General features: G+C 36.2%; 1 long non-coding RNA gene across 1 annotated transcript; it reads right to left on the reverse strand.

The window, feature by feature from the left end:
* Positions 1-7,866: 7,866 nt before the first annotated feature.
* LOC113295778 lies at positions 7,867-12,771 on the reverse strand. Its single transcript, XR_003332932.1, has 3 exons — positions 10,285-12,771; positions 10,141-10,194; positions 7,867-8,222 (listed from the first exon to the last, which is right to left on the reverse strand). It is a non-coding gene; the product is annotated as an uncharacterized LOC113295778 (long non-coding RNA).
* Positions 12,772-14,227: the final 1,456 nt, after the last annotated feature.

A 14,227-nucleotide genomic window follows, 5' to 3' on the forward strand; every position in this document is an offset into this window, starting at 1 on the left:
TGAATTTGGATGTATAATCACGTGGAAGAAATCAGGGCAACACGGGTTTGAAAATGATATTCACAGATTTTCAGCAAGTTTGATGTGTGCTGCTCGTGTTTGGATGACACTTAGTCATTGAAGATGCGTGTAGAAGCTAAACAAGGGAGTATCAGAAGCTGTTTACGCGTGGAGAATCATTTCAGGGAAGAAAATATGCGGGAAATATTTTCTTTTAACACCGAGTAATGGAGGATCATGGAGAGTTAATGAGCGTGATTTCTTGTCGTTGTTGGGTATAAATAGGTTCCCTGGGTGTCCTAGAAGGGGTGTCGAGAGTTTGGGGTCGATAGGAGAGCTCATGAGAGACAAATCAAGAGTTGATGAAACTGTGTTTCTGCTCCTGCTGATGATGAAGAACACCAAGAACACGAAGAACGGACTCGCAGGGACAGTCGTTTATCAACAGTGAAATAGACTCACAGGCGTGGGTCATAGGTGTGGGTCTTAGAACCACAACGAAAATAACACTTCTCTTTTATCGTTCTTTTGTGACGGTTCTTGTGGGTCGCACATTAGCTGTTTACACCATTTTCTCTTCTTCTCATTGTAAACAACGTTTGAGCAATAAATAAATATTTTGAGCGTGTTTTTATCATGATGAGCTAAACCCAACACTGGGACGACGGAGGAGGGTGAATTTCATACACGGGTAAATTTATTTTATTCTTTTTTATGACTTTTGCATTAATTTAAAATTGAAATATGATTTGAATTAATTGGTTGTTATTTAATTTGATGATGTATGCTTAGCTTAGGTGTTTTGATACATCATGCTTAGGACTTACAATCGATGTTTTGAGAATCTATCTTGGAAAAATCAGAGTCCGTGTTAATTTTATTGAGTTTTAAATTGTCAAAGAATATATGAATGAACCCTGTGTAGTGAATTCGTCCAAATCCTTAGTCCCAGTACCTCTCGCCCATTGTTAATATTTTTGTATATATAATTTTATTAAATCTAAAATTCCATTTCCTTCACAAGTCTGAAACGAACCCTTTTATCACTATCTATAACAACTTTTGGAAAAACATCACCAAACATTAACATTTGTTGGTTCAACAAGTCAACCAAATGGTTAACCATATGATTACTCTCATATCAACCTTATTCTTCTTCACCATAACTAGTTCAAATGAATCAAATGAACTAGTTAGAGAGTTGTTCAATTGCAATCTTATGTAACTACACAAGACACAATTGAAGCAAAATCGGTTTGATTCACTCGAATCGGTTCATGAACTTTATAGCCACGGTTTCCAAAAGCATTCCTTAGTTTATTTAAACATTAGTTCAAGAACAACCGAGTTTAGATATAATATGCTCAAGTTCGCGGACTGGGTTCGCGGACTTAAGCTCATGGAAGGAGTACACGAACTCCAACAGAAAATCTCGGGCCGAGAAGTTCCGCAAGTTCGCGGACTTCGCTCGCGTCACTTCCAACTTCTCTTGATCAATAATGTTTAGCAAGCTTTGGTTCAAGGAATAGGACTTATGCATATATGTGTTTCCAACAATGCTTATATCCACCAATGGTTATGTAATCTAAACTCTCATTTCAATCATTGAAACATTCTCAGAGAACGTTATATAGCCGTTATTCACAGACCATTTTTCGTCAGAGCAATTTTCAAAGTGATTGAAACATAACATGACTCTCGTCACTTGGTAAAGATGAATCCGGCTAAATGGAAAGCTTACCAACACATATTTCGAGAAATAGATAGGCGAGATAAACTCGGCTCGAAATAGCAAATGTGTATAATGAAAGTCTATATATCAAAATGACTTTTGTCTCAAGAGTAGGAGATATAGTAAATAGACTTTTGAGTGACAGATAAGTTCAAGTCTCCACATACCTTTTAGTCGATGAAGATCCACCAGTTCCTTGAGTAGTCCTTCTTCTTGTATGATGATTTCCATGGAGTCTTGAGCTCAACTACACTTTCTATCCTAATCCAAGACCTTAGCTCTAATAGGCTAGTAATCAATACTTATAGTTTTGATCACTAATATTGACAAACATGCTTGAGATAGCAACGCATGCGAGTTCGACCGATCAATGCTCTAGCAATCTCCCCCTTTGTCAATTTTAGTGGCAAAACTATTAATATATATGGAATACAAAAAATAAATAAATTAACTTTTGTAGCTCCTATTCCACATGCCTAATATTCAACATTACTCGAAATCTTCGTCACTTCCAAGTACTCCAATGATCCCAAAGGTTGTAATTAAGTTTAGAATCATCGTTGTTGAAAATCCGTAGTTAAAACAACAAGAAAACAATAGTTCTCAATCATTGTTATACAGTGTCATAGTATCATTATACAACGTCAAAGTTCAATTCTATCACAACTTCAACAACAATACTATGGTGATATGTATCACTGCCCCTTAGTCAATACTCCATCTCACATGGAAACCACTCCCCCTTACATAATGATCCGAAAACCATATGTATTTGTAGTGTGAACTACATATTAATTCCCCCCCTTTTTGTCAATAAAATTGGCAAAGGTATAAGAACGGGATCCTAATGAAATTTCTGAAAGAATTTCATGACCAAATGAAAGCAAAAATATCAACTTGTTCTTTAGATGCAATCATAAAGCCGAAGCTAAATGCATTCATCGAGGAGTTTATAAAGATACAAGATAACCCCTATAATATTCCACAGCCGCACTCCCCATAAATATTTGGCAATTAAGTGCAAGTTCAAAAAGAACTCTCCCTCATAATATGTCATTCCCAAGGGAACAACAAGAGCGACCTTAATGTCGAAAGAGAAAAGAAGGATTTCTTTGGACATAACAAATCACATACAAGTATGAATTTGAATCCAAAATATTAAATTAACCACAAGAAGGTCATGATTAATTTAACCGAAAATGCTCAAGACAAGTAAACTTATGGAGACTTAAGAGCGCTAAATTAGATTAATCACAAGTAAACCCATAATTAATCTAATCGAAAAACACAATCAAACTAATCACAAAGTAATCAATTTAATTGGTCATACTCACATAAGAGAGTCTATGGAGCAATGACTAAGTTAATCATGAAAACAATCAACTCAGTCATGAACGCTCAAACATAAGAAGACTTATGGAGTCATAACTAAATAACCAAACAAGATGATTAATTTAGTTGAAAATGCTCGACATAAAGTACCTTATGGAACAACACCATAGCTAATCAAAAATAATCAACTTGGTTGTTTAGTGCTCAACATAAGACATTTTACGGAGCCTCACAGTAATACATAAAATATGGATCGGGGAAGATCAATTACTACGGAATACACAAGGATTCATTCTATTTTCCATCACTATTTGCATAACGACATTTAATAGACATAATCCTTGCAAACAAAAGATTTTAACCTATCTTCCATCAATAATTGACAATATAGGCTTAACTTTTGTGTTTGTCAAAAGTCCATTCATTCTTTCATCAATACATGCATATCAATTCATGAACGACTTTACTTTTGACAAGATATGGGACAATCAAGTTCACGGACGCAAACACACATATCCCATAACAATATTGCAATATATAAAACCATAAAGATTAATACTGCAAAAATCATCTTCCAAACAATTTAGAATTAAAACCAATAAATCTAAAAACATGAAGATGAAAACGTTGGACATAGCTATGTGTAATCACAATAATGGCTATTCCAACCTCTAGTTATTCTTCTAAACAAAAACAGAAATATAGAAGATTTACTAGATAAACAAACTCTTATAGAAAACATGATCTGAAAAACACTAGATCTGGTTAGCAACCATAGATTGAACATAGATGAGCTCATCAGATGCTTTCTTCAGTTCATTTTTCAAAAACTCAAGATTCATTGTTGCAATTCCGAGTTGTTCACGTATAACTTCAAAATCTTGAAGAAGATTTCCTACCAGTTGTGATGATATTTGAACTGGTAGTTTGTTTTCATGATCAATGGCATGAAGGCATGTTATGAAAACAGGATTCTCATGAAACTCGATAGTCTTCCCTTTCTTGACTTCATCATCTTCGTTTCCTCCATTCATTGTGCACACCAAATTGGTAAAACCCTTTGACCTTTCAGAACATTGTAACACGGGATGACACCCAAGTATATAAATACGTTCCATGGAAAACCCTAGGAAACTTGTACACGTTTGAGTAGGTCAGGAGTTCGTGCACTGGTGGTCACGGCCTTAAGATGTGACCAAAAGAAGAATGGAGTTCGAAGGTCATGACAAATAGTTGAGAACCAACTATTTAGAGGAAGTACATGCAAACAAAAAAAATCTCAAGGACAAAAGATCATGATCATCTACAAGAGAGAAACTAGAGCGAAGCTCAACAAAATTTATAGATCAAAAAAAAATAAGAAGAGAAAAAATAAAACCTCGACGGCGCTTCTCAAGACACACTTCTTGAGAACAATGAGCATCCTTCTTAAATTAAAAGAGGGATGTTGTATTGGGCAGTCTTGGTGTATTAGGATGAGCATTTTGCTCATCAATTTTGACCTATTCTTTTTCTCCTTCGGAAGGATTTAGAGACAAATCACATGACATAGTTGAAGGAGTTTTATTAAGAGAGGAACTAGGATTACCTGAGTTAATCGCTTTCCATGATTTTTTGATGCCCCGTTTGAGTCTGTTTATGCTTACCTTTAATTCTGAGACTCGATTATTGATATGTAAGCAATCTGGAGATGAATTATTGGAATTGAGGCCTTCTCCAGGGAGAGACAAGAACCTTGACTTTTCTTTCTTTCTCCTATGTCTTTTCCTCTTTTCAGAGTTATTTAAGAAGTCAGTTACTCTTCGACCATTCTTCCTTCTACCATTTTTTGTTTCAAAAGCACAATTAAGAAAAGACTTATCATAGTAGTTTTCTTGATTGCCGAAAGTTCCTTTTACTCCAATAATGTGAGAGAGCGGTTTGATAACTTCTTTAGACATCCATACAAGCATATTGTGAAGTTTTTCATTCCTTAAACGAAACCGACATCTTCTCTCAGAATGTCCTTTCTTTCCGCAGAAATAGCAGTTAAAGGATTTATTCTTAATCGTTCTCGTGTGAGTAGATTTTGAAGAAGTAGACTCCTTGTTTTTAGGTGCATTACCAGCTGCGAAAGTTTTTTTACATGAAGAATTATCAATAGCCTTAACAAAGTTGATCTTACCAGTTTTTGGAGCGTCTATTTCTTATAGCCCAGACCACGTGTATCACGATGTTCTTTACATACTCCAATCATGGAAGACAATTTTGTAGATATAGAATTGAATCTTCTCAGACTCTCTTCAAGTGATTTCACTTTATCAAGAGCAGTTGCAAGGTCAGTCTCCAAGGATTTTTTTTTGGCAAGAAGACTAAGTTCTTTGTCATCAAAACATTTTTGTTGAGATTCATATCTTGCTTCAGATTCTGCAAGTTTCTCTTCCAACAAGAAGTATTTTTGATAAAGATTATCGCATTCAAGTGACTTCATACGTAGGTTTTCCTCAGAATCCTTGAGGATCGATCTGTTAGAACGATTCGAAAAATAAACACCTGCGTAACATCTTCTCAACTTTTTGTTTTCTCGACAGAGAGGAATCAGAAGAGGTGAGACATGAGAAGTTGTAATTTTCTTCATATTCCACGAATCCATAAACTTAACATACTCTGAGACTTTCTCATCAACATCTCTATCAATATCTGAATCACCTTCATCAGAAAGTTCATCCAACTGTACTTCTACGAGAGTTTCCCATTCAACAGTTTTTACATCAAGAGAATGTTTAGATATTGACTTAGATGTGACAGTTCTCTCAGGTGAATCCAAGCTTTTAGAAACATCTGGTAATTTATGAACTGGTACGCTATTAGAGATAGATTCGTCCATAATCAGATCGCTACAAACACAGACTTGTAAGGTCCTGAACGTGTTTGCCTGCTCTGATACCAATTGAAAAAGCGGGGGTCTAACAACCACATCCAATGTTTCGCTTATCAATCTGTATGAACAAACTCCAATATACTTTTATGAGAATCAACTATACAGTTAGACTCAATCAATGAAAAGTATATCAAAGAGTTTATATCTCAATCTCTCGATTTGATCTTTACTCAAGAAAATAGAAATATGCGAGTCTTTATCAAAGAGAAATAACTTGGATGGTACAAAGACCAATATCCAAGTGTCAATCAATTTAAATCAACAACCAAAAAGGTCGAATATTCTAATTAATTGAACAACGCACAACCTGTGATATTTCAATTATATAAACAAATATAATGCGGAATAGAAATAACACAGACACCAGAATTTTGTTAACGAGGAAGCCGCAAATGCAGAAAAATCCCGGGACCTAGTCTAGATTGAACACACACTGTATTAAGCCGCTTCAGATACTAGCCTACTCCAAACTAACTTCGGTCTGGACTGTAGTTGAACCTCAATCAATCTCACACTGATCCAAGGTACAATTATGCTCCTACGTGATCGCTGTCGTATGCGTCAAAAATAATTTCACTTTCTCACTCAACTAAATTTAAATGAAGTATGTGGTAAGAAAGAGTTCGTTCCCACAGAGAGGCTTTTGTTGTTATAAAATTTCAGTTTCTTAGTAACCAATGGGGGGATTTTGTTTATCAATGCAATAAAAATAAAATGAAAGAAATAAAATATGAAAATAATCAATACGAGGAAGATATTGGTCACGGGATAGTATCATTCACAAACATGTATTTTCATCAGTGACTAGAATTGGAATTTTAATCTCTCATTTATTAATAGTCCTAGGATATCTTGATCGCAAGTATATCCCGCTAATTCCCTGATTTCATCACAACCACATTAAAAGATGCATATGTGAATTCTTCCTATAAAGCAACCTAAAGTGTAAAAGCACAATTAAGTTTAACTCCCTAAAAGCACTAAGTTCTATGGAATAAGACTAATCAAGGCAATCAAACGTGTAAGAGCACTAATTCAATTTAACCAAGGTTATGATTCATGTGTGACTAGTAGGATATATCACTACAAGCACTGTCCACAATTATGCTACTTAGAATCAAGGATAAACAACTTTTTCGTATTGAAAATCCTAATATAGCTTCATAAATGAATGCAAATCGGATGGATTCCGGACTCAACCAAACAAACAATCAAATCATATGACAATATAAACCATGAATCATAAACAAAAAATTATTGAGACAAATTAATTCATTGAAACAATATCATGTTGTGAAATCAACTCTATCCCATAACCAATAATAGTTATTTAGCTACTCATAGCTTTTGAGTTCATCATAATCACAATCAAAAATGAAATGAAGAAGATGAAAAATAAACGAAAGCAAACCCTATTCGCCGCTCTCCAAAAATCCAAGTAGAAAAAATACGTCCCCCAATGTGACAGACAGGATATTTGAACGGGTTGGATTTCAACCCATCCATCAAGGACAAACCCTCGCTCTGTCACACAAAAATCTAAAACGATACATAAAACGGAAAGGTTTATACCAAAAAAAAAGTAATTAAAGAGCCTTCAGTGGGAGAAAATGTGTACATCCTTGTCCTAAAAAAAAAAAGAAGAAGTCCAACAGATTTTGTTTAAGTAAGTCCATTTTCTTTAAAAAAAACAAATAATGAGCACTTAACGACATCCATACTCATAAAAATGCTGGGAAATCGATTAAGTACACATAGTAGCTCACTGCATAAATCCAAACTTGAATTAAATTAAACAAGTTCCAAAATCCAAAATGAAACATAGGTAGTGAGTATACAGTACGCTTAAGTAATGTTTCATAACAAGGTTGAACACACAGTATTAAAATAAAATTAATTACCGTCCATGCTAGCCTTGTAGGTATCATTTGAAAATTTATTAATATTACACAAGTACACACAATAGAAAGCCCTATATGGCACGATTGCTACTGATACAATTAGATTCGGCAACAAAAGAGATTTTAGTATGCATGCTGTATACATTCAAAAGTCATACCATAGTTTAAAAATACACAAAGCACACCATGATTTAGTTCCCACAAGAAGATACCCCAAAACAGCCCATGATGTATATACATATATATATATATAAGGACAACAATTTATGTATCACATTGTGTCCATAGCTCCACGCCGTTAGCCTTTCTCAGCTTACCACTTCGAGCTAGCTCCAAACTATGTGGGAAAACAAAACAAAACAAAACGGGGTGAGCCCACAGCCCAGTAGGAGGTATAATCGTAATCGAATGCCGGTGATATACATATAAAATTCAAATAGTTAAAGGCAACAATAGAGCATCAAACTAGAATATGAAATTCAACAAATTAAATGTGAAGCTTTTGTTCATAAGCATTTGTAAGCTGCCAGTTGGTTAAATTCAAATAAAATCACTCTACTATTATATGGCCAGTGCCAACTATTTATATGGCCAGTGCCAATGTCAGGGTAGTCCGATACCAGCCACCGTTATCAAACAAACGGTCTTCCGGGTTGCCATCTGTAGATGGGGTGCCAATTAAGGCCCGACGATCTTATAGTAGAGTTCTCTAGTTTCCAAACCCAGTTGTCACAATGGAAACATCACAAACCAAGTTCCGGAAAACCTCGTAAATCCATAACTTAAAACATACTTAAATATAGATGTCGGCAGCATTCTCTAAACCTTAACAGTAAACTATTTTTGAAATCAAAATTTGATTCAGAAGATACGCCACTAGTCGAGAAGCATGTATCGTGACCAAAGAGAAGAGAATCCATTGTAAGCACATAATAACATAAATACCAAGAATAAGGTCATAATTCATAATAGGTGTGCCAAAGTGCTATCAAAGTGGATGGTGATACTTACCAGCAAATAAATAAGAGTTTTATATCATGGAATAGAAATATGGCAACAACTCGAAACAACAAGAGCATAAAACCCAACTATAAATTCTGAGATGTTCCAATTTTGATAGTCCCCAATCAAAAATTTGCACAACCATTAGAAACCTGAGAAATTCCTCTTTAACATAAAAATAAAATCCAAAGGTGAAAACGTTTGTGGCGGAGTCGAAAGGTGAAAACGTTTGTGGCGGAGTCGAAAGGTCTCGACAAGTCAGAACAAGATTCACGTTTTCAGTTTTGACTACTCATAATCACAAATTCGTAGAAAATTCATTAGGCAACGGAATACATCAAACTTGGTCTCGTTGGAAAGCTGAAAATACCCCCTTTAACATAAAAATAATAGGAAAGGGTAAGAAGGTTTGTAGCTTTACGAAAATGTCTCGACAAAATATGACAGCAGTTACATTTTCAGAAAATGCAGTTTTTTGATAGTCTATAATCAAAAATTCGTACATAAATCATCGGATGATGAAATCAGTCAATTTTAGTTTCTTTGGAAAGCTGCTAAAGTCCTTTTTAACATAAAAATGATTAACAAAAGTAATGAGGTACCCATATGTGTGGAAAAGTCGCGACAAAACAGGACAGGAAACACATTTTCAGGAAAACTGCAATTTCGACAGTGTTCAATCAAAAATCCACGGAAAATTCATTCGACGTCGGAATTCGACAATTCTTGTCTCGTTGGAAAGATAAGAAAGCCATCTTAAACATAAAAATGATAAACAAAGTAATAAGGTGCATAGCTGTGTCGAAAACTCCCAATAGAACAGGACCAAAAATCACGTTTTCACAAATTTATGGTTCTTTTCACAAACATGTGATGGACAATCTTTGAAACTCAATTGGGGACTTGAATTTTGGTAAAAATCAGAACAAAAATAAATTCAAACCATCCATAATCTTCAAGGATGAAGCAAGTAACTTCTTATTTAGTAAATCTTACAAACCCATCCAAAAACCAACACCAAATCATGGATTTTAAACAAAATTAGGGCAAGTATCGACCATACCACTTTGAAAATGGGTTTTACAATTGACAAAAATGCCTCAACAATTTTCAGTAGAATCAAGTTACGGGTAAAGAAACACAAACCCATTCTTATTTTGCTAGAACATAAAGAAGAAGAATCAGATTTAAAGATTGGAAATCAAGTCACATAATTTGGAGATTAAATCAATACATGTGAGAAAACCCCCTACCTCAATCGCTCATTCCACAACAAGGTAACCCGTTTGCATCCTTGCTCTTGAATACTTCAAATCATTTAACAAAACTTTAATTAACATGCAGCACCCATTTGGTCAAATTCACAATTCTATCGAAATGGAGAGAAATCTCCTTACCTTTACTTTCCTTCAATTTAACGATCTAAAACAGCAAACACTTATCAATTCACCCTTTAACTCTCACTGATTCATGGGGTGTTAGAGTTAACGTGAGAGAACCGAAAAGAATATAAGGATGAGAAGAAAATTTGATTTAAGCGGCCCTCTAGAGTTATTATGGCAACCAAATTTAGGATTAGAGCTAACATACGGTAGAGACATCGAAATTTAGGTTTAAGCGGCAAGAAATTGATAAAAGCACTTTATCATGGCATGAGTGTCCGTAGATCTCATGGCTATGAGTGTCCGATAAGATCTACGCCCACGTTATAGGGTTTCTAACTTATCTGAATAGGTCGGCCTCGGGCTCAAACCACGATGAAAATTTTAGGAGTGTTACATCCAAAGTTCTAGAAAACTTTCCTTTCTTTTTTCTTTTTTTTTTTTTTTTTTTTGCAGCTTCTCGTCTTTCCAAAATTAGGTGAATCCTCCAAAAGCCTATATCCAATGTGGTCCACGAAGTCCATATATGATAATATCCATGTAGAAAATATATCCCAAAAGAGGTGGCCGGAAAACTGGTGTTACCGGCCTGAACTTGGACGGGAAAGGCATCTCAGGTGACCGGAAAAGTCCACCCGGTCACCGGTCATAATTAGTCAACTCGGTCAAGGCTCGGTGAGTCATACCGAGTCAATGAGTCAGATCAGCTAACTCATCTGAGTGGGCTGAGTTGGTATTGGCCAAGGCCATTGCACTGGCCTAAGCTCTGTTGCACCATTTTGGCCCTTCATTGCGCCTGAGCTGCTATAGCCAGCAACCATTGTCTTGAAGCTACAACTCCATTGCCAATCCCTGTATAACTTCACATAAGCAGCACCACTCAGCTAAGACTCCATCTAATGCACAAATCCACCACCAGAATCACTTCAATCTCATCAATGGCAACACAGTGAACCTTCATCATTTACATTACTCAGCCATACACAAATCCACCTCTACTAGATGTAACTTCGAATACCACCAGTTCTAACTCCAACTCAGCTTTAACCTTCAACTCAGCTGTTACCCCAATTGGCAGCATCAGACTGCTCTAGATTCATCCTACAACCATCTCCAAGTCCTGCAATCTTCAGTTCAAGAACTCTCATTACTGCAGCAATAAGCTTCCATGTTTACCTAGCATTCATCTAAATTTTTGATACTGTTCAACAGCAAACCACCAGGCTCAAGCCATTCCATAAACATCAGTGCCTGCAAGCACCGTCTTCTCTTGCTAGCATCACTTCCATCTCTGGAACATCATCTCAGCTCTACAAGATTTCATACACAGCACTGCAATCTCCTCTAAGACCAACTCTTCCCTAACTTCCATTCCAGAATCACCAACATTTGTAGTAACAACTCCTCCACTACATAATGCCACAGCCCACTGCAATGCCTCAGTAGCAACACGAAAACCCTTGCAAGCTTCGCATACAACATCACCAGTGACTTCTGCAACTCCCAGCTTAAGAACACCTTGGCCTGCAAAACTCTGCCATTCACTAGCACCTGCAAAAGCTGTAGCTGCACCCCTTCTACAATTGCGACTCCATCTCAGTCATGAACCAATACGAGTTCATCCCCTTCATTCTCATCTGCAATTTCCGGCACAAACCCAACCACAGCTTCATTTCAGATCCACCAACAGAGACATTCCATCACTTCCTTGTACCAGACAACTCCAATTCCTTTATCTGCTTCACAATCTCACAAATAAGCAGAAACCCCTTCAATTTCTTGTCATCTTTGCCATCACAGATTTAACCAAAAACCATTTAGTCCATGGCAACTAACTGTTCTAGATGAACCATCACCAGTAGCATAATTCTTCTTGAGACTATAACAGCAAACCCTCAGTCTCATTCTTTCACTGCTCAAATCAATTTCTCCCTGTGTTCTTCACAATCGTCTCTATTTCAGATTCGAACACAAATTCAGGAACCCCAATTTATCTCCATCTCTGAAGTCCATCAAAACCCTTACATCAACCAGTTTCTTCATTTCTCATGAACCCAGAAAATCAATTCAAACCCATCTTCAATTTACTGAAACAAAAGCCATCTTTCACAGAAACACGATTGTTCCTCCTCTCCTGTAAATCTCAGTCTCACCTCAATCAATATCTCAGCTCCAGCAACAGTAGCAAAAACTCATTTCTCCAATCTCGTTTCCTCCCTGATTTATCTTCATCGCTTTCTTCCATCACTGGCCTCAAAACCCATCCGAACCACCATGAATTCCTCAACAATTCTTTAAATCTTCACCTTTATAAAACCCTAGCTTCCATCCATCGTCACTCCTCTCTTCTTCTCGATCATCATCATCATCTCCCAACTCTGTGAAGCTCTTAATACTGCTCAGAGTCGCTAGATCCATCTTCTTCAAACATCGCAACTCTGAATCCTCCTCTCAATAATGATGCCGCCATTGTTCAGACCAAGAAGGAAAAATAACAGCTAATGATAAAAGAAATGAATTTCCTCTGATTTTTAGGTTTAGTGTAGGAAATGAGGTAAGATATAGCCACCCATGTACTACTGGATAAGGGCCAACTGAAATGGCACCCTTTTACATGTACTGTCAGTTTTAGGGAACTGACAAGCTTAATCAATGATTTTGCTCACAACTTTCTCATGCGACGTCGGAACGGGCACATTCTTTCGCCACGGGCTTCGTCTTTTCGCTCTCCCCAAGATGATGAGATGAAATCCAGGATTTAAACGGGTTACACTTCCTTTTGCTCCAATAACTCCATAGTACCTAATAAACTCAAAACCAAACATAAGAGATGCAATTCACAAGGATAATAGCAAAGAAAGCATAAATACTGGATATAAAATTAGGTGTTTTAGACACCTATCAAATTCCCCCACACTTAGACTTTGCTAGTCCTCGAGCAAATCAAACAAAACTTATTCTAAAGGATACATACAACTCCAGTGAGGGTTTACTAGAGATAAACCCACAAAACCCACATTTCCAACTTACTAGTTCTCCATAATGATAGTATCCAACGCGCTAAGAAGACATAGAGATTCTGCACACTAGTCATAAGAAGTTAGACATATATATGAACACAATCTCATCCTTAAAAGTTGAGAGAGAAATAACTATCCCTTATCGAAAGAAATTCGGGTTCGGAGTGATCGAAAGTCTCGACTCTGCCTCACAAGAAAGGGTTTTATGAAGTTGCTCTCAATAATAAATAGCTCTTTATGGGTCACACATGTGTCCAGGTAGGAATGAAGAGAGAATCCTGCGACACGTTGAATAGTAGGAAGGTAAAACCTCCGAATTGTTTTGAAAACCCACATCTTTTATTCATTTTTAAAACCCTTTTTTCTGACGATCTCTAAGAAAGGAAATCAACCACTTAACGAAGGTGGGAATATGCTTACTTACCTCGTTATCCGTTCGGCGTGCAGTTAGCACCACTCTCACAGCATCCATAGAAACGTCTTCGGTCTTCAATCCTTGTCTTCATCTTCGTCTTCGGTCTTCAACTCTTGATGATGAAAGAACTTCGTAGAATCTTGACAATGCAACTCTTTCCTCTAATTCCTTGTTGCTTGAAACTTCATTACGTATATTTATTTATTCTTCCATTGGCTTTATTGAATGAATACAAAACCAAAAACGAACTAAACAAACCAAAATATGATGCAATGAAAAAAAAATCTTTTTTTTTTCTTTTTTTCTTACTTTTTTTGTGAGACAAGAGAAAATAAAATACAAATTAACAAATAAAAATAAAGATAAAATAAAAATGCAAGTACAAAGGCCATGGTGTAAGTACTTTACCGCTCGATTCTTCACAACTTGTATGTCTCGATATCATAAACTTCTTGAATTCTCATCTTGTACAATAGTCTTCAACTTGTAAAAATTATGCTCCTTGTCTTGTTGCTATACTTGA

Source organism: Papaver somniferum, chromosome 1 (assembly GCF_003573695.1).
Source record: "Papaver somniferum cultivar HN1 chromosome 1, ASM357369v1, whole genome shotgun sequence".
NCBI lineage: Eukaryota > Viridiplantae > Streptophyta > Magnoliopsida > Ranunculales > Papaveraceae > Papaver > Papaver somniferum.